The sequence below is a fragment of the Ornithorhynchus anatinus genome, chromosome 9 (genome assembly GCF_004115215.2).
Source record: "Ornithorhynchus anatinus isolate Pmale09 chromosome 9, mOrnAna1.pri.v4, whole genome shotgun sequence".
Lineage (NCBI taxonomy): Eukaryota > Metazoa > Chordata > Mammalia > Monotremata > Ornithorhynchidae > Ornithorhynchus > Ornithorhynchus anatinus.
Genome location: NC_041736.1, coordinates 58,234,473 through 58,256,128, shown reverse-complemented (window position 1 = coordinate 58,256,128; position 21,656 = coordinate 58,234,473). Strand labels below are relative to the sequence as shown.

General features: G+C 46.9%; 2 long non-coding RNA genes across 3 annotated transcripts in view; one reads left to right on the top strand and one right to left on the bottom strand.

Moving 5' to 3' along the window:
• Positions 1-13,490, bottom strand: part of LOC114814157 — a 28,428-nt gene extending 14,938 nt beyond the window's left edge. The window contains exons 1-2 of one of the 2 annotated variants that reach the window (XR_003761898.1): positions 13,424-13,490; positions 11,621-11,744 (exon numbers count right to left, since the gene is read on the bottom strand). This is a non-coding gene — a long non-coding RNA (uncharacterized LOC114814157). Of the gene's footprint in view, positions 1-11,620; positions 11,745-11,855; positions 12,233-13,423 lie in introns of those variants that run through there. The other variant, XR_003761899.1, reaches the window with a different exon arrangement.
• LOC114814158 lies at positions 13,459-18,451 on the top strand. The gene is made up of 2 exons (XR_003761900.1): positions 13,459-13,540; positions 18,293-18,451. It is a non-coding gene; the product is annotated as an uncharacterized LOC114814158 (long non-coding RNA).
• Positions 18,452-21,656: the final 3,205 nt, after the last annotated feature.

The following is a 21,656-nucleotide window of genomic DNA, read 5'->3' as shown; positions in this document are numbered from 1 at the left end:
CCTCATTTTACATATGAGGTAACTGAGGCACAGAGAAGTGAAGTGATCCGCCCACGGTCACTTAGCAGACTAGTGGCGGAGACGGGATTAGAACCCAGCTCCTTCTGACTCCCAGACCCGCTCTCTATCCATTAGGCCACGCCGCTGTTGACTGTAATGTAGGTCTTGAGCTAATCTAATTAAGTAAAATAGAAATCCAATTTCAAGCATTGTTGTCCACATTTGCATATGACAGTGAAAATCTTTCCAGCCTGCGTACAGTAGGATTATCCGTGCTTTGGCCTTTCCCTTGCAAAGGGAAATGTTTAAATCTATCATTATTATCGATCAGTAGTATTTATTTAGTGCTTGGTCTGGGCAGAACGCTTCACAGAACGTTTGGGAGAGTACAGGGGGAAAAGGCAGAAGAGGAAAGGGGGGCTTAGTCAGGGAAGGCCTCTTGGAGGAGACGTCCCTTCAATTAAAGCTTTGAAGTGGGGGAGAGTGGTGGTCCATCAGCTATGAGGTGGGAGGACGTTCCGGGCCAGAGGCAGGACGGGGGCAAGAGGCCGGCGGAGAGATGTCCTTACATGACCCTGCGTGCCCCCATAGACATCAGCACATCCTTCCACTGTGAGCATAAAAATAATATTCATAACTGTGGTATTTTCTTAATCGCTTAGTGTGTGCCAGGCGCTGTTCTAAGCTCTAGGGAGGATAGAAGCCAATCGGGTTGGACACAGTCCCTGGGGCTCACAGTCTCAATCCCCATTTTACAGATGAGGTCACTGAGGCCCAGAGAAGTAAAGTGACTTGCCCAAGGTCGCCCAGCAGACAAGTGGTGGAGGCAGGATTAGAACCGATGACCTTCTGACTCCCCGGGACGTGCTGTGTCCACTACGCCGTACTGTTTCTCTAGACCGTAAGCTCGTTGTGGACAGGGAATGTGTTTGTTATAATGTCCTATTATATTCACCCAAGTGCTTAGTACAGTGCTCCGCACACCGTAGGAGCTTCGTAAATACAAATGACAGACTGGCTGAGAGACTGACTCAAGGAACACACACTTTAAAGGAGGAGACAAACAGAAAAATTGATCTACAAATTGCCTACGGAGATAGAAATGGAAGCGGCTGGAGGCAGTGCGGCCCAGTGCAAAGAACAGAGGCCTGGCAATCGGGTTACCTGGGTTCGGACCCTGCTCCTCCATCACACGCTGGGTAACCTGGGGCAAGTCGCAACCTCGCTGAGACTCAGTTCCTCATCTGCGAAATGGGGACGAAATACCTCTTCCCCCGACTTTAGACTAGAAACTTACTCGAGGGACAGGAACTGAGTCAGATCCAGTCATCTTGTCTCTATTCTAGCCCTTGAAAGAGTGTATCATAAATGCATAATACTCTCATTATTTTCATCATAGTCCTAAAAATCGATCGGATGACTTCATTATCCGCTTATTGACTTTGCAATAGTGCCTTTGCACCGGGAGAAACAGAAGAAAGTAATACCGGCTGTTTTGTAACATTTTTCAGCACGGTCTCTCGTTGGTGTCGTGGGCCACGAGGAAATCGGGGTCACGTTTTTTAAACACCCAGTGAACGAGATCTCTCGTTCCCTCTATGCCGTAAGCTCGTTGTGGGCAGGGAATGCGTCTGTTTATTGTTGTACTGTTCTCCCTCCACTCAGCAGCGTGGCTTAGTGGAAATATCACAGGTTTAGGAGTCAAGGGTTGTGAGCTCTAACCCCGGCTCCGCCACTTGTCTGCTGCGTGACTTTGGGCGGGTCACTTCACTTCTCTGGGCCTCAGTTACCTCATCTGTAAAACGGGGATTAATAATAATAATGTTGGTATTTGTTAAGCGCTTACTATGTGCAGAGCACTGGGGGAGATACAAGGTAATCAGGTTGACCCACGTGAGGCTCACAGTCTTCATCCCTATTTTACAGATGAGGTAACTGAGGCCCAGAGAAGTGAAGTGACTTGCCCACAGTCACACAGCTGACAAGTGGCAGAGCCGGCATTCGAACCCATGACCTCTGACTCCCAAGCCCGGGCTCTTTCCACTGAGCCACCCTGCTTCTCCCAAGGATTAATAATAATAATAATAATAATAATAATAATGTTGGTATTTGTTAAGCACTTACTATGTGCAGAGCACCGGTCTAAGCGCTGGGGTAGACACAAGGGAATCAGGTTGTCCCACGTGGGGCTCACAGTCTTAATCCCCATTTTACAAATGAGGGAACTGAGGCACAGAGAAGTGAAGTGACTGGCCCAAAGTCACACAGCTGACAAGTGGCAAAGCGGGGACTCGAACCCATGATCTCTGACTCCAAAGCCCGTGCTCTTTCCACTGAGCCACGCTGCTTCTCTAAGACTGTGAGACCCATGTGGGACAACCTGCTTACCTTGTATCTACCCCCGTGCTTAGAACGGTGCTTGGCACATAGTAAGCACTTAATAAATACCATCATTATTATTATTATTATATTTGTTCCTTACCTAGACTTACACTCCTATAAGTCATACCACTTTATGGAAGAGTGTATGCAAAGGGTCAGTCGCAGTGACCTCCACGAGACTTCTAATCATTTTTTTTTTTTTTTGCCCAGGACTGGGATTTCAGAGGTGATTTGATTTCTCCTCAAACAAGAGGGAGACAGTTCTTCTTTCAATTAATACCTCAGTCTCTGGGAACTCTGGCAGAAAACTGCATAATCAAAAAAAAAAATTATAAAGACCTCTGCAAATTAAAAAAAGAATGAATGAAGTAATTAAAGTAAAGATTAAAAAGACCCCGGAATCCTTGTGTGGAAGAATAAATATGCCCCACGATACCATGGCAACACTTTTTAAGGAAAAAAAAAAAGAAATCAATTAATTAGCCAGCGCATTTTCAAAATCTCAGTCAGAAAAGGGTCGGAAGGGATTCTAGCCATTGCTCCTGCGATTCTCGGTTCCTTTTCTCTTGATCTTGCGGGGCCGTCACACCGGCGGTTTCGGCTACTGGAGATACCTTAAGCCACGGCCCCGAGTTCGAGCCCAGGGGGACAGCGTGGGCTATGGGCATCGTGGTGACTCGGACTGTACAGATTGGGAGAGCAATTTGGGCCTCTCTTCCCAGGGTAGAAGCAGACTGGGAAACAGGCCTGCCCTTAACAAAATCACATCTTCCATCAGGACCCCCTGGAAGAGAATCCGCTCAGACCCTACTAGTTCCGCAGGAAATATGGGAGTCATCTCCCCAAAACTGAGGGCGGGATTCCTAGGTTTGAGCATTTTAGGGCCTCTCACAAGTCTTAGGAGTTTCCAGTCAAGGCTGAAAAGACCCACAATGGTGGCTTTCTCACCTATTATCCCGTCGGACGTCTCTCTCCCCCTCTGGACTGCGAGATCCTAGCGGGTGGGGAGCGAGTCGAAGGCACTGGACTCTCCCAAGCGCTTAGTACAGGGCTACACACCGAGTAAGCACTCGGTAAATCAGTCATTCAGTCAGTTGTATTTACTGAGTGCTTACTGTCTGCGGAGCAATTGTACTAAGGACTTGGGAGAGAACAAGCCGCTTGTTTATAGGAAAGCAGAGAATACAGAGAAGCAGCGTGGCTTAGTGGAAAGAGCACCAACTTGGGAGTCAGAGGTCATGGGTTCTAATCCCAGTTCCTCCACTTATCAGCTGTGTGACTCTGGGAAAATCACTTAACTTCTCTGGGCCTCAGTTCCCTCATCTGGAAAATGAGGATTAAGACCGTGAGCCCCGCGTGGGGCAACCTAATTACCTTGTTTCTACCCCAGCACTTAGAAAAGTGCTTGGCACAAAGTAAGCGCTTAACAAATACCATCATTATTATCATTAACAGTATCACAATATAACACAACAAGATAAATACCATTGATTGACCGATGGACAGGTAGATTGAAGCCTGGCCCCTCCCACTCCTCATCCACCTTAATGTCCCTGCCTCCTTTTCATCCCCACACTCCAAGTGAAAATATGACACCCCTGGACAGAAACTATTCTAGTTTCCGCACCACAAGAGATAGTAGGAGATAGTGATTTTGTTTTTAAGGCGTCTATTGAGCCTAGCCCTTTACCCAGCCCCCAGAACTGAACGTTTCCCAAGTCAAATGTTCCTCTTTACATCCATCAGTGGTATTTACTGGGCGCTTACTGTGTGCAAGAGCATTTGGGAGAATACAACAGAGTTGGTAGACGTGTTCCCCGCCCACAGCGAGCTCACAGTCTGCTCTTAGACACCGCCACCGTAGCTCGACAATTATTGACATTTATAGGAAACAGGGTAGAGCCACATGACCCTTGGATGAAACAAATTTGCCGAGGAAAAACCTCTAGCACACTCAGCAGTGTCGAAAACTAGGAACGAGCTCTTGGGTTTTTAGCTATTCCCGTCCTCTGCCCTTGCGTCGTCAATTATTCATGCCTATCATTATGCCTTTTATCACTTTTTCAAGTAAACTCTATTCTAAGGAGAATAATAGCTGATTATATAATATATAATAATATACTGATTATTATTATGGTACTTGCTAAATATTTACTAAACGTCAAGAAATTATTTGTCGCTGAATTGTACATTTGTTGCTGAACTGTACTTTCCGAGCGCTCAGTACAGTGCTCTGCACCCAGTAAGTGCTCGATAAGTACGGTTGAATAAATACAATTGAATGAAAGCACTGTTCTAAACACTAGGGAAGATACAAGTTAATCAGGTTGGACCCAATCCCCGTCCACGTGGCGTTCACACCCTTAATCCCCATTTTCCAGGTGAGGCACAGAGAAGTTCACGCAGCAGACAAGAGGCAGAGTAGGAATTAGAACCCAGGTCCTTCTGACTCCCGGGCCGGGGCTTTATCCACCGAGCCATGCTGCTTCTCCGAGATTTTCAAGCTTCCTCCCCTGCTTAGAGTGTTAAGTCCTTGTGGACAGGGAATGTGTCTTTTCCATTTTATCTTCCAAGCGCTTACTACAGTGGGTACTCACTGAGAAGCAGTGTGGCCTAATGGAAAGGGCCCGGGAATCAGAAGGACCTGGGTTCTAATCGCTCGCTGTGTGATCTTCATATCTCTATGCATCTTTCTCCGGTTCTCCCTCCTACTTAGACTTAGACATAACTCTTAGATGAAACAGATTTGCCGAGGAAAAACCGCTAGCACGTTCAGGAGGGTTGAGGACTAAGAAATAACTCTTCAGTTCTAAGCTATTCCCATCTGCCCTTGTATCGTCAATTATTCACGTTTATCATTATGCCTATTATCATTATTTCAAGTAAACTGTATATTAAAGAGAATAGTAATATTGCTGATGCAGTAATCCCTGCAGGGCAGGGACTGTGTCCGACCTAATTTTCTTGTATCCACCCCAGCGCTTAGAACCATGTTTAGCATACAGTAAGCGCTCGACAAATACCGTAAAAAAGTACAACTACTTAAGGGTATTCCGGACATACCACACTGCGATAAAATAGGAAGAAACGATGGAGACGATAAAATGAGATGAAGAGTGAAAATAAACCTTCGAAATGGACGTGGTTTTCTGCATCCGCGCGCAAAATATGCTGTCTTCATAAGAAACACCTGGGAACTTCTAATTCAATTAGTTTGGACTGAACGCTTAATTGTAGTCAGCCAAGGTTGGTGACTAGTTTGACAGCTGTTTTCATTACCACTAATTGATCTCCGTGTTAAGTTATCCGTCCTCCCTTGGTCTGAAAATCCACTTTGGTCTTTTAATACGAAGGGACGTGTCTCCTCAATCGATCATCAGTGGTATTTATTTGGGGGCATTCACTATGTGGAGAGGACAGTACTAAGTGCTTGGGAGAGTTCAGTACAATAGAGGCAGTAACACGATCTCTGTTCACAAGGAGCTAATGCCTCAGGTCAATAATGCCATCATTTAATAGCTTTGAAATTAAACATTGGTCTATACTTGAAGAAAGAGACAGAGAAAGGGTGGGAGGAAAGAAAAGGGAGGGATGGAAAGAGAGGGAGAGGAAAAAAGGAAGGAGAAGGAGGGAAGAAGGAGAGGAAGAGAGGAATTGGCGTGCCTTAATGTTAAGAACACGTGATAGTGAATTTAAGTCATTCATTCATTCAGTGGTATTTATTGAGCGTTTACTGTGTGCAGAGCACTATACTGAGCTCTTGGAAGAGTACCATCTAACAATAGTCACATTCCCTGCCCATAATGATCTCACAGTCTACAGCGGGGGAGAAAGCTATCGATACAAATAAATAAAATGACAGATATGCACATAAGTGGTGTGGGGCTGGGAGGGGGAAAGAGAAAAGGCAGCAAGTCAGGGTGACGCAGAAAGGAATGGGAGGTGAGGAAAAGTGGGGGTTGGGCTGGGAAGGCCTCTTGGAGGAGATGGGCGCTCATTAAGACTTTGGAGCAGGGAAGAGCCATTGTCAGATTTGAGGAGGGAGGGCATTTCAGGCCAGAGGCAGGATGCGGGCGAGGGGTCGGCGGCGAGACAGGTGAGTCGGAGGCACGGTGAGAAGGTTAGCACTAGAGGAGCGAAGTGTGCGGGCTGGGTCGGAGAAGGAGAGAAGCAAGGTGAGGAAAGATTCGGGGGGGAGGTGGTGGACTGCTTTCAAGTTGATCGTGAGGAGTTTTTGTTTGATGTCTGTTTGTTTGATGGGCAACCACTGGAGTTTTTTGAGGAGCGGGGTGACATGTCCTGAACGTTTTTGTAGAAAAATGGTCCGGGCAGCAGAGTGAAATGTGGACTGGATTGGGGAGAGGCAGGAGGCTGGGAGGTCGGAGAGTAGGCCCATGCAGTAATCCAGGCGGGAGAGGATGAGTGATGGGATTAACGTGGAGCAGTTTGGGTGGAGAGGAAAGGGCGGGTTTTAGTGATGTCCCGAAGGTGGGACCGACGGGATTTAGTGATGGATTGAATACGTAGATTGAATGACCCTCGTAGAGTCCTAGCTGGAAACTGGGCCTCAGTTTCCTCATCTTTAAAATGGAGATAAAATAGATTATAGACCCTGCGTGGGACAAGAATTGTCCCCTGGCATTTAGCACACTGCTTGCCACCTAATAAGCATTTAGTAGATGCCAAAGGTAATAAAAATCAGGAAAAGCAGAGGGGAAGAGCAAGGGGGAAAAGGATATTTGATATGGAAAAGAAGGGATATAACACAAGTTTTTCTCTTGCTGACTTGATCTCAAGTTCCAACATCCTGAAGATCTGGCAGGAGTCTTTCAAAACGGCTGAGTCCTGTTATCATCTACACCTGTGTGTCCATTAACAACTGTGCACTTTGTTAAGCGCTCACAATGTGCCAAGACCTGTACTAAGCACCCTGATATAATCCTCACCTCTGTATCCATTAATAATTGAGGGATTTGTTCAGTGCTTACTATTTGCCAAGCACTCTACTCAGCGCTGGAGAAGCTACGGAATAATCAAGTCCCCCATGGAGCACTCAGTCTAAATCGGAGGGAGAACAAGCATGGCATCTCCATTTTACAGGTGAGGAAACTGAGGCACAGAGAAGCAAAGTGACTCGCCCCAAGGTCACACGGCAGACGAGTCCTCTAGACTGTAAACTCACGGTGGGCTGGAAACGTTTCGGTTATATTGTTATATTGTACTCTCCCAAGCGCTTAGTACAACGTTCTGCACAAAGTAAGCACTCACTAAATTCGACTGACTGACTGACTGACAGAAATACCAAATGACTCATACAGGTCTAGATCAATTCGCTTTTACATTTTTGGATTTCTGGTTTAGGGTCGAAAAAAAGCACAATATTCTGTTTTGAAACCCTCGGTCATGAGACGTCTAGTTTCTAGCTTTTCTTATTTGTACTTTCCGTTCATTGATTTCCCCACTCTGGGAAATAAAATAATCCAATTTTTGCCGAAGGTATCCTGCTAAGAATCAAATCCTAGGTCTTTTCGAAAGGTTGCCTGGCAAATCCTGGAAAAGACAGGAACTAAAATCAAATAATCTAAAAAATTAGATTGTATCAATGTCCACAGTTCTGAAAAATGCCCTAAAAATCGGTCGAATACGATATTCTACAGTAGCCTCTGACACCGACGTTAAAGGATTTTTCCAGTTGAAGTGGTTTTCCCCGATCACAATTTTTAGTCATTTTGATTTTAGTTGTTTTGATTTAGACCCTAGATTAGACTGTAATCTCCTAGTGGAAAGGGAACATGTCTGTCATGCTGTTGCACTGTGCTCTTCCAAGCGCATAGCACAGTGCTCTGCACACAGGAAATGTTCAGTAAATACCATTTGTGGATAGATTTGTCTTTGGACTTTTCAAAATCTGTGAGACAGAACTAAAGGATTACCAGGAGGAGAGAGTAATGTTATCCGGAGAATTCAATGATTACCTGGAATGCCAGAAGCAGGCCTTGTTACAGACCCGGGAGTCAGGGACCTGGGTTCCAATCCCTGTTCTAGCAACTGCTTGCTGTGCGACCTCGGACGAGTCACTTAACGTCTCTGTTTATTTCTTCATCTGTAAAATGGAGAATCCCCGTTCTCCCTCCTACTTAGACTGTGAGCCCTACGTGGGACAGGCACTCTGTCCAACCTGACTAATTTCTATCTACCCCAGCGCTTAGAACAGTGCTTAACACAGAGTAAGAGTTTACTCCATATTATTACTATGAGAGACAAACGTCCACAATGGGAAAAATCCTACTTTATTTTTTTTCAGTCCTCACGGTTTGTCCTTTAAAAGTCTGGTCGATTTTTTTTTTAGTGGTATCTGGTCAGCACTTACCACGTGTCAGACACCGTTCTAAGCACTGAGGTTGGTACAGATGAATTAGGTTGGACGCGGTCCCTGTCTCACGCGGGGCTCACAGTCTAAATACGTGAAATATACATAAAAACACCATTGACACCCAACAACCTTTCCTTCCTCGTACCCTGCAGCTCTTGGTGGCCCGATGCCTCCTTACCTGTTTCTGCCTTCCGAGAGCTCTCCTGGGCAACTCGGCATGGCCTGGTGGATTTCATTCATTCATTCAATAGTATTTATTGAGCGCTTACTATGTGCAGAGCACTGGACTAAGCGCTGGGAATGGACAAATCGGTAACAGATAGAGACGGTCCCTGCCCTCTGACGGGCTTACGGTCTGATCGGGGGAGACGGACAGACACAAACAATAGCGATAAATAGAATCAAGGGGATGAACATCTCATTAAAACAATAGCAAATAAATAGAATCAAGAATAGAATCAAGAATAAATAGAATCAAGAACACGGGACTGGGAATCAGAAGGACTTGGGTTCTAATTCCGGTTCCACCGTTCGTCCGCTGTGTGACCTTGGGCAAGTCACTCAACCTCTCTGTGCCACAGTTCTGTAAAATGGGGATCAATAATAATGTTGGCATTTGTTAAGCTCTTATTATGTGCTGAGCACTGTTCTAAGCGCTGGGGGAGACACAGGGTCATCAGGTTGTCCCACGGGAGGCTCACGGTTAATCCCCATTTTACAGATGAGGTAACTGAGGCACAGAGAAGTGAAGCGACTCGCCCACAGTCACACGGCTGACAGCGGCAGAGCCGGGATTCGAACCCATGACCTCTGACCCAAGCCAGGGCTCTTTCCACTGAGCCACGCTGCTTCTCCAAGACTGTGAGCCCCGTGGGAGACAGACACTGTGTCCGACCTGATTATCTTGCATCTACCCTAGCGCTCAGTACAGTGCTCGGCACATAGTAAGCCCCTTAACAAACACCACAATTATTACGATTATCTCACTAGATTCACCAGAATAAGACGGGCGCTCAGCCAGCCCAAACTAGAGCCAGTCATGGCTGGAAGTGATTCCTTCGATTCTGGTCTCACCCAGAATAGTGAAACGATTGCGGTTGGGGCCGGCTAAAAATAGATGTAGCGATGGCAGATGAAAGCATCCCCTAAATCAATTCCAACCGGAGAGTACAACGCGGTGGAGTTGGAAGACACGATTCCTTGCCTTCAAAGAGTTTACGATTCGATCCATCTCTCGGCCCAGAATTACCTCACGCGCTGTCATTTCTACCGTCGATGGCGGGTGCTGGGATTTGTCCCTGTTGTGTAAATAGAGTTGGCAAATCCCCAGGACACGACTCCTTTCTTTTTAATTAAAAAAAAGGTAGTGGTTAAGTGCTTACTATGTGCCGGGCACTGTACTAAGCGCTGGGGTAGATACAAGATAATCAGGTCGGACACAGTCCCTGTCCCACGCGGGGCTCAATGGAAAGAGCCCGGGCTTGGGAGTCGGAGGTCATGGGTTCGAATCTCTGCCACTTGTCAGCTGTGTGACTGTGGGCAAGTCACTTCACTTCTCTGTGCCTCAGTTATCTCATCTGGAAAATGGGGATTAACTGTGAGCCTCTCATGGGACAACCTGATGACCCTGTATCTACCCCAGGGCTTAGAACAGTGCTCTGCACAGAGTAGCACTTAGCAAATACCAACATTATTATTATGATTATTGATTCCCATTTGACAGATGACTTCAATGAGGGAGAGAGAAGCTAAGGGTTTAGCCCAACGTCGCACAGCAGAAAAGTGATGAAGTCGGAACTGGAACTCAGATCCTCTGACTCCCAGGCCTGTGCTCTTTACACAAGGCCCACTGCTCCTGCCACAGCTCCTGTGCCCTTGTTCTTGCAGTGCACCCCAAAATGCTTTCACACGTCCCGTGTCGGCTTGCAACAGAAGTTCTTATTACTATACATTTTAAGCCCTGGTGTATTAAACACGAGGAAAAGTGCTCAGGTGAGATTCCGTCTCTGTCCCGCATGGGGTTCACCCTCTAAGGGGGAAGGAGAACAAGCACTGAATCCCCACTTCACAGATGAGGGAACTGAGGCACAGAGCCGTTAAGTGCCTCGCCCCAGGTCACCCAGCAGGCCGGTGGCAGAGCAGGAATTAGAACCCAGGTCCTCTTGACCCCCCCCCAAGCCTGGGCTCTTTCCATTAATCCACTCTGCTCTCTCCCACCCTCATTCCTTTCTAGACAGGAGCCCCACTCTGATTCTCTTTTATCTACCACTGTGCCGAGCACAGCGTTTAGCGGAAAGAGCCCTGGCTCGGGAGTCAGAGGTCATGAGTTCGAATCCCGGCTCTGCCACTTGTCAGCTGGGTGACTTTGGGCAAGTCACTTCACTTCTCTGGGCCTCAGTGACCTCATCTGGAAAATGGGGATTGACTGTGAGCCTCACGTGGGACAACCCGATGACCCTGTATCTACCCCAGCGCTTAGAACAGCGCTCTGCACATAGTAAGCGCTTAACAAACACCAACGTTATTATTATTTAGCAAGGAGGAAGCGTTTCATTAACACCATCATCATCATCATCGGCCTCAATTCTCTTTGAAATTGAAATCTTACAGCACACCGCCCCGCCCCCAAGGTTTTGAACGGGATCGGATGGTTTATTTCGGGCAAATATTTTTTGCCTTCACCATCTTTCGCGAAGACGCCCCGTATCAAACTACAGTCCTTTTTCAACTCTCTCCCCGCAAACCGTTTAAGGTTATATCTCTCTAAAACGGTGATCGCGGAAGAGATGGGGTGGGGGAAATATATTTTAATCAGGTTCTAAATGGAGGAAAGACATCTTACTGTCCCTCATACTAATATTTCACCTGTAATAGAATTCTACAATGCTTTCAGCCTCTTTTCCGAGCTCAGCCCTAAGCATTAAATCGCTGTAATCTGATATTTTGGTATGAAAAGGTCTTTCCACTGATGGATCTTCCCATTCTGGTTCTGAAAGGAAAGAAAAAATATGCCTTCAGTGCTGCGGGTTTAGCCCTAGAGGAGGGGGAGAAAAAACAACCGCTCCCCCGTTAAACCGTTTAAACCGTCTCTGTCATTCACCGTTAACGACGGGCAGAATTTCCAGGCCGCCGCGGCCGTATTTCAGAGTTCGCGTTCAAGCGATCGTTTCCGAGGGAAAGGTCGAGAAGCGATAAACAGTTGCCTCTGGGAGAGGAAGGGAAGGAGAGGGAGCCTTAACGGTCGTATCAAATAATCCCTTGGGGATCAGCTACCGCGCGGGTGGAAGAGGTGAACGGGGTCAGGAGCGCGGTCGAGGGGCCTGAGAGTCAGGAAATCACAGACTCCCACTGTAACCTCACGGCACTGGGAGATGGAAAGTTCCTCAAGGACAGGGATCATGTCTACAGACAGAAGAAAACTAAGAACAGGACGAAGCGGCATGGCGTAGGGCCGGGGCCCTAGGTTCTAGTCCCGCCTCCACCACTTGTCGGTTGTCTGACCTTGGGCAAGTCACTTTGCTTCTCTTTGGAGAAGCTTCTCTTCACTACAGAGAATCAGCGTGCCTTCAGCGGATAGAACGAGGGCCTGGGAGTCAGAAGGTCACGGGTTCTAATCCCGGCTCTGCCCCGTGTCTGCTGTGTGACCTTGGGCAGATCACTTCACTTCTCTGGGCCTCGGTTACCTCATCTGTAAAATGGGGATTGAGGCTGTGAGCCCCATGTGGGACTGGGTCTGTGTCATCCGGGCTTGCTTGGATCCACCCCAGTGCTTAGTACAGTGCCTGGCACAAAGTAAGCGCTTAACAAATACCGCAGTTGTTATTTTTATTATTCTCGTTTCTCAGTGACCTCATCTGTAAAATGGAAAATAAGACTGTGAGGCCCATGTGGGACATGGACTACGTCCAACTTGATTATATTGGATCTACCCCAGTCTCTGGCACATAATAAGTGCTTTACAAATAACAATTAGAAAGATAAAGGTAAAGTAAGTGATCAATCAACCCATGGTGTTTACTGAGTGCTTACTATATGCAGAGCACTGTACTAAGCGATTGGGAAAGTCGAGTATAACAGAGCGGGCAGAGGATCTCACGCCCCTCGCAAGCTTACGGTCTGGCGTCGATTACACAGTAAATACTATTGACTGTCTGAAGCAGATGGTCTGGTGGAATGAATATGTGGCCAAAAGAGAAGTAGATTGTAATCCCAGCTCTGCCACTATCAATCAATCGATCGTATTTATTGAGCGCTACTCTGTGCAAAGCACTGTACTAAGCGCTTGGTAGAGTACAATATAACAGAGTTGGTATCCACACTCCCTGCCCACAATGAGCTTACTGTGTGATCTTAGGTAAATCACTCAATCTCTCTGGACCTCCAGTATTCTCATCAATGACCTGAGACTAAAAATATCGACCTCTCCTTCCCTCACGGAGATCTAGGGAGGATAAAAGGAAAACCCGGATACTAAAAACGCTTTGGAAAATGTAAATTTAAATGCTATACAAGCCTTCATGCCCACACCCCAGACGCACTCTAATAAACATAGGGACGCATAAAGTAACACCCCTCTGTAAGGAAAAATAGCATGAAGCATCTTGTAGGAGAGCGGTAAATGAACTTCAAAATCAATTCATCCATCAGGTGTATTTTCAGAGCACTCACCGTGTGCAATACACTGCCCTCGGCACTTGTGACGGTACAGTACGACAGAGCTGGTAAATGTGTTTCCTGCCCTCAAGGAGTTCAGAGTCTCAAAACCTCCGAGATGAGCACAGGGATGTATCCTTTTCAACTAGAGATGGGGACGCATTCTCGATTTAATCTGCTTATGCTCCAGACCGCAAACTCGTCGTGGACATCAGTTTCCCCCTCAGCCCCCGTGGCTCTCGGGCCCAAAACTCGAGGGCAGCAGAGGCTTCGGGAAAACGACGGCTCCCTTCTGGTAATCACAGACGGCCACCGTGAAACCGACATTCAGAAGCACCTTTGGGAGAGGGCACCTTATGCGGAAATATCGTTATGACGGAGCTGAGGGAGTTCTCTAGTGTAGGAGCTCTAGTCATAAAGACCGTTAATGAGGTTAAAGAACTTTGTGTAATGGGAAAATCTGGCCATAGTATTCAAAGAGAATTTGTGAGAGATCCTCCTGAAGCCTGTTAATAATCACAGCGAGAAACGCGGTACTTGCTAAATGCTGCTTAAATGTCTGCTGTGGGCCTAACCCTCTGCTTAACGTTGAGGTAGATAGATGCCAACCAGTGGTATTTATTGAGCTGCTGACAGTGTGCAGAGCTCTGTACTAAGCGCTTGGGAGAGTATGATTCAACAGAGATGGTAGACGTGTTCCTTCATTTCCTCATCTGTAAAATAAGGATTAAGACTGGGAGCCCTCTTGGGACAGGGACTGTGTCTAACCTGATTATCTGGTATTTACCCCAGCGCTTAGAAAAGTGCCTGATACGTAATAAGTGCTTAACAAATACCGTTATTGTTATTATTATTACTATTAATATCAAATATGGCACCAGAATTCACAGCCACAGCCACTTCAACCGCCCTGTCCGCTTTTAGTTTGGATCTCTCTCTTGAAGAGGCGGAGGAGGGAAATGCTGGCATCTTTGTGACATTTAAAGTAGAAAAAGGAATAGCTTAAATGCACTTGTTACATTTAAAAGGCTACAGAGGCCACTGCGATTAAGCAGGGTTGTAAAAGAATACCCAAGCAATAACGAGGATTCTAAAAATAACGTTCACAGTCCAGAGCTGTGCCAAGATATCACAAAGGAAAGCAGACTAATGCTCAGAGGACAATTAAATGCTCCAAGACAAAGGTGAACGTTCAAGATAAATTTCTGAGATAAACATAAATTAGCGAGGCTCAGTCAGGAGAAAGTGGGAGTTGGGCTCTAGAAACAGACAGGAAATCAGGATCTACGAGGGAACCGTAAAAGGTTGATTTATCCGACTTGGCTAGCAACCAGGAAGAAGCAGTGTGGCCTAATGGAAATAATAATAATAACGTTGGTATTTGTTAAGCACTTACTATGTGCTCTGCACAGTGCTCTGCACATGTTCTAAGCGCTGGGGTATACAAGGTAATCAGGTTGTCCCACATGAGGCTCACAATCTTCATCCCCATTTTACAGCTGAGGTAACTGAGGCACAGAGAAGTGAAGTGACTTGCCCACAGCCCCACAGCTGACAAGTGGCAGAGCTGGGATTCGAACCCATGACCTCTGGCTCCCAAGCCCATGCTCTTTCCACTGAGCCACGCTGCTCCTCGCTGCTAATGGAAAGATCCCAAGCCTGGGAGTCAAAGGACCTGGGTTCTAATCCTGACTCCGCCACTCGACTGCTGGGTGACCTTAGTCAAGTCACTTCATTTCTCTGTGCCTCAGTTACCTGAACTGTAAAAAGGGGGATTATATCTTCCTCCCTCCGATTTAAACTGAGCGCCCTATGAGGGACAGGGACTGTGTCCAGCCTGACTAGCTTGTATCTACCCCAGCGCTTAGAACAGAGCTTCATATATAGTAAGCGCTTGACAAAATGCCATTAAAAAAAAAAAGGGAGTCTAACTTCCTGTTCCTTCTAATCCCTCTCTTACCTTCATCTTTACGGAATGTGTCTTCAACCTCCGCTCTTCTTTTCCAAGTGGCTGGTACAGTTCTAGACATCCAACAGATGCTCAATTTATACAATCGACGGATTGGTCGACCGAAGCAAGGCATGTTGTCTTCTTCGAAACAGTAAGATATCGGGCCGTGACCACCTGGGGCTCACATTCTTAATCCCCATTTTACAGACGAGGTAACTGAGACCCAGAGAAGTGAAATGACTTACCCGAAGTCACACAGCAGACATATTAATAGTAATAGTGGTGTAGAAGTGTGCAGAGCACTGTAGTAAGCACTTGGGAGAGTACGATATATCGGAGTCTGTAGACATGTTCCCTGCCCACAAGGAGCCTACAGTCTAGAGAGGGAGGCAGACATTAATAGAAATAAAGGAATTAGGGGTACGTACGGAAGTGCTGTGGGGCTGAGGGAGGGGTGAATAAAGGGTGAAAATGTAAGTGAAAGGGTGATGCAGAAGGGAGCGGGGGAAGAGGAAATGAGGGCTTAGTCGGGGAAGGCCTCTTGGAAGAGGTGTGATTTTAATAAGGCTTTGAAGGTGGGGAGAGTCATCGTCTGTCGGATATGAAGAGGGAGGGGGTTCCGGGCCAGAGATAGGATGCGGGCGACAGGTCGGAGGCGAGAGATTAAATCAAGGCACGGTGAGACGATTGGTATTAGAAGAGTTAAATGTGTGAGAGCTGGGTCGTGGGAGGAAATCTGCTACTAACATAACATCTAAACCTTCTCCGGGCTGTAGTGATTATGGAAAAAGATTACACTCTGTGCCGACTTTAACACGCACAATGCTGATCTTTCAGCTAAAACTCTGCTGGAGGCTTTTGGATTTATGTCTTTCAAGGGGAATTATGTGGAGAGGACTTGGATCGGTATCCACTTTAAACAATCCAGATTTTAAGCTTTGCCTTCTCAGCCTAAAGTGGGCTTTTTTTTCCCCCCTTTCCACTGAATACACAAAACATTTGTTTAAAAAAATCCCATTTGTCAGCATCATCGAGGCTTCTACGTAGGGAGATCAGAATTTGGGGTCTGTTTCTCCCCTCTCCATCTTTCATTTACTGATGCTCAAAGCCGTGCCTTTTGGTTTGGTCATTTCTAAAGTCTGTTTGGGGAAGACGCACCCCCAGAAGTGGGTGGAAGAGACCAATCAAAGCTGTCATTTTTCTCCATCTAACGGCTCTGAACTCTCGTTCTCATCCGTTACCTTTCAAGAGATCTGAGCCCCCTCTAGATCTGTCATATTCTCCTCATTATCTGCCGTTCGCTCCCCTCAGTGTCTGACTCCTTTGTTCGGCGGCTTTTATTTTCGGAGCCAAAAGGGACAACGCCGCTAACCCCGATCCCAACACTTCGCTCCATCTCCAAGCCCCGCCCGGAAAGTCAGAATCAAAAGTCACGGTAACCGTTTTTTGTCTGGATACACTTTCCATGTTAAATGGATTGTTTATTTTCATTACTCTTAGGCACATTTCACACAAACTCCACCAGCCTCACTTAGCCGTGGAGACTCTGATCCTCCAGAAGAGTAACTACACAACTGACCATCCACCTCCACGTCAAACAGATACCGTCGGCTTTAAAGCACTCCGTCACCTTGCCCACTCCTGCCTCACCTCGCTGCTTTCCCGATGCAACCCAGCCCGCACACTTTGCTCCTCTAATGCCAAACTACTCACTGTCCCTCCTTCTCGTCTATCTCACCGCCGACCCCTCGCCCACGTCCCGTCTCCGGCCTGGAACGCCCTCCCTCTTCATCTCTGACAGACGATCACTCTCCCCACCTTCAAACCCTAATTGAAGACACATCTTCTCCAAGAAGCCTTTTCCGACTCAGCCCTCATTTCCTCTCTTCCACTCCCTTCTGCGTCATCCTTGCACTTGGGTTTTCACCCTTTATTCACCCCTCCCTCTGCCCCACGGCACTTAAATATATACCTATAATTTATTCATATTCACGTCTGTCTCCCCCTCTAATCTCATGGTGGGCAGGGAATAATAACAAAAATAATTATGGTACTGGTTCAGCCCTTAATATGTACCAAGCACCGTTCTAAGTGCTCAGGTACAAGATAATCGGGTGGGACACACCCCCGTTCCACATGGGGATCACACTCTTAATCCCCATTTTACGGATGAGGGAACCGAGGCCCAGAGAAGTGACGTGACTTCCCCAAGGCCACACAGCCGACTTGAGGCCGAGCCGGGATTAGAACCCATGACCTTCTGAATCCCAGGTCTATCCACTAAACCACAATGTGTCTACCAACTCTGTTGGCCCCTCCCAAGCCTCGGCACATAGCGTTTAGCAAATACCATAATAATAGCGATACTCCGTGTACGGTAAGGTCTCGATAAATTTAATGGATTAATTGACCGATCGAGTGTAAAATGCTCAAACTTAATGACACTCCTAAGCTTGACTTTCACTCAGTCGTTTCTTCGTTTCTTTCATGCGCATTTAATGTTACTCATACTTGGCTTCTGGACCGTGATTTTTTTTTTGACTCTCGTATGTTGAATGGTCCCAAATTGGTCTCGATTTCCTCTTTTCGGCGACTTGTCACTATTTATCGGTCTTAACCGAGGTATCGCTGTCATCCGATCATTAGCTTCTGAGAGATTTAAGCCTCTTCTCATGTGTAATCTGCCAGTAGAATTCATCACAGTCTGTCCGGATTAACGCTTCTCTTTCTGTTATCTGCTTTACAGTAATATATCATTTTCTGGGCTAAACTTCTCGTTAATTCCAAGCCTGCCACACTGTAGCTATTAACATTAACCTTGATGGTTGCATTTTATCTCCAGTGCTCCCTGCCTGGGTGAATCCCAACTTTGTCATCTTAGCAAAAACAACCTTGCTGCTCCATCATAATTCTCCCTTAAATATCTGTCACAGGAGAGACTTTCCATTTCAGCCACGGAGCCCCAAGCCGACCAAAGGAAAGCCTCAGATGGAAGTATTCGGGGAACTCGAAACTCTCCTCGTTGCAAGGATTTTGGAGAGGCTGTGGAAGTGTTTCCTCTTACGCTAATGAAATATTACAATTATACCGTGGTTGTTTAGAGCGCTTATATTTTTCCAAAGCATTTTCACCTCCCTCTAATCTGGAAAATCGTCCTTTAGACTTTAAGCTCCTTCCGGGCGGGGAACGTGCCTGCTAATTCGGTTATATTGTACTCTCCCAACCTCTAAGTAGAACGCTCTGCTCCTAACAATAATAGTAATAATAATGTTGGTATTTGTTAAGCGCTTACTCTGTGCCAAGCACTGTTCTAAGCGCGGGGGAGATACAGGGTCATCAGGTTGTCCCACTTGGGGCTCACAGTCTTCATCCCCATTTTACTGATGAGGTCACTGAGGCACCGAGAAGGCGAGTGGCTTGCCCAGGGTCACACAGCAGACAAGCTGAATATGGAATATTATTATGGAATTTAGATCATGGGTCAATCAATCAACCGGTGGTATTTACTGGGTGCTTACTATTGGAGAAGCAACGTGGCTCAGTGGAAAGAGCCCAGGCTTGGGAGTCGGAGGTCATGGGTTCGAATCCAGGCTCTGCCACTCGTCAGCTGTGTGACTGTGGGCAAGTCACTTCACTTCTCTGGGCCTCAGTTACCTCATCTGTAAAATGGGGGTTAACTGTTAGCCTCACGTGGGACAACCTGATTACTCTGTATCTACCCCAGTGCTTAGAACAGTGCTCTGCACATAGTAAGCGCTTAACAAATACCAACATGATTATTATCACTTAGGGCAATATCTATCCTTTATTTATTTCTATTCATATCTGTCTCCCCCTCTAGACTGTCAGTTTGTTGTGGGCAAGGAATGTGTCAGTTATATTGTTTAACAATACTAATAATGTTGGTATTTGTCAAACGCTTACGATGTGCAGAGCACTGTTCTAAGCGCTGGGGGAGATACAGGGGAATGAGGTTGTCCCACGTGAGGCTCACAGTCTTCACCCCCATTTTCCAGATGAGGTAACTGAGCCCCAGAGAAGTGAAGTGACTTGCCCACAGTCACCCAGCTGACGAGTGGCAGAGCCGGCATTCGAACCCATGACCTCTGACTCCCAAGCCCGGGCTCTTTCCACTGAGCCACGCTGCTCTGTTGTACTCTCCCAAGCGCTTAGTACAGTGCTCTGCATACAGTAAACATGCAATGAATACGACTGACTGACCCCATGCGGGAAGCAAGAGGAAGCTGCCTGTTACTGTTATCGTTTGCCAAGCACCGTTCCAAGCACTAGGGTAGATACAAGATAACCGGGTCGGATACTGTCACTATTATTATTGTTAGAAGCAGCGTGGCTCAGTGGAAAGAGCCCGGGCTTGGGAGTCGGGGGTCATGGGTTCGAATTCCAGCTCTGCCACTCATCAGCTGTGTGACTGTGAGCAGTCACTTCACTTCTCTGGGCCTCAGTGACCTCATCTGTAAAATGGGGATGAAGACTGTGAGCCCCACGTGGGACCACCTGATCATTCTATATCTCCCCTAGCGCTTAGAACAGTGCTCTGCACATAGTAAGCGCTTAACAAATACCACCATTATTATTATTAGCACTGGCGTGAAAACCTTCAGCCTCCCTCGGCCCAATTCAGAAGCAGTGCCAACATTCACAGTGGCTCTCAGCATGACCTAGTGGGTAGGGCCCAGGCCTGGGAGTCAGAAGCTCTGGGTTCCAATCCCAGTTCCACAGCTGGACAAGTCACTTAATCAATCTGTGTCTCGGTTTCTTCATCTACTAAATGGGGATTCAATCTCCGTTCTCCCTTCCCCCTCAGACTGCGAGTCCCATGGGGGACAGGGATTGTGTCCAACCTGATTCACCGTACCTACCTCAGGGCTCAACACGTAGTAGGTGCTTACCACTTGTCAGCTGTGTGACTGTGGGCAAGTCACTTCACTTCTCTGTGCCTCAGTTCCCTCATCTGTAAAATGGGGATTAAGACCGTGAGCCCCACGTGGGACATCCTGATTCCCCTGTGTCTACCCCAGCGCTTAGAACGGTGCTCGGCACATAGTAAGCGCTTAACAGATACCGACATTATTATTAACAAATACCCCAGTCGTTATAATCACTTCCCCCCGCGACATCACCACGCCACACCGCACGTGCACAGAACGACCGCGTAGAGTCATTCAATAGTATTTATCGAGCGCTTACTATGTGCAGAGCACTGTACTAAGCGCTTGGAATGGACAAATCGGTACGATAAAGTCATAGAGCACGGGTGGAGGCGATCAGCTTTTTCCGGCCTCGAAGAAGCAGTGTGACCCCAGTGGAAAAAGCACGGGACTGGGAGTCGGAGGGTCCCAGTTCAAATCCCCACGCCACCACTCACCTGCTCTGTGACCTCGGGCAAATCCCTTCACTTCTCTGTGCAGCAGCGTGACCTGGTGGAAAGAGCCCGGGCCTGGGACTCAGAGAACATGAGTTCTAATCCCGGCTCTGCCATACGTCTGCTGTGTGACCTCGGGCTAGTCACTTCACTCCTCTGGGCCTCAGTTACCTCATCTGTAAAGTGGGGATTAAATCGTACTCCCTCTTACTTAGACTGAGAGCCCCTTGTGGGACTGGGATTGCATCCAACCTGATTAACCGGTATCTACCCCAGTACTTGGAATGATGTTTGGCACGTAGTAAATGCTTAACAAGTATTATAATTATTAATATAAATTTTTATTTTTAATGAGTATTAAATTTTACTCCCTCCCGATTAGACGGTGAGCCCCATTTGGACGAGGACTTCCCTCTAGTAAGTTCGTTATGGGAAGGGAATGTGTCCGGTTACTGTTCTATTATACTCTCCCCAGTGCTTAGTACAGTGCTCTGCTCACAGTAAGCGCTCGATAAATACAACTGAATAGAATTGAGTCAGTAGTACAGCAGCAATTAGAAGTAACAGTAGCTCGTTGTGGGCAGGGAATGTGTCTGTTTATTGTTCTAATGTACTCTCCCAAGCGCTTAGTACAGTGTGCTGCACACAGTAAGTGCTCGATAAATGCAACTGAATGAATTGCTTGCATGAAGTGTCTCAGGGCACGAGCTATTTCACAGCAGGAAACCTGTTCCTTCATTTCCGCCATTCGTTAGCAAAAACTGAAATTGGAACGGGCAGTCGACGAAGCCCCTGAAATCGGAAAAAGATAACACCAAGTCCAGGAGAGTCGTGAGAAACTCTCTCTTCTAATCAACTTATTCACAGATGGACATGCCGTCATTAAAGTTGCCAACGACCTTCGGTTATAAAAA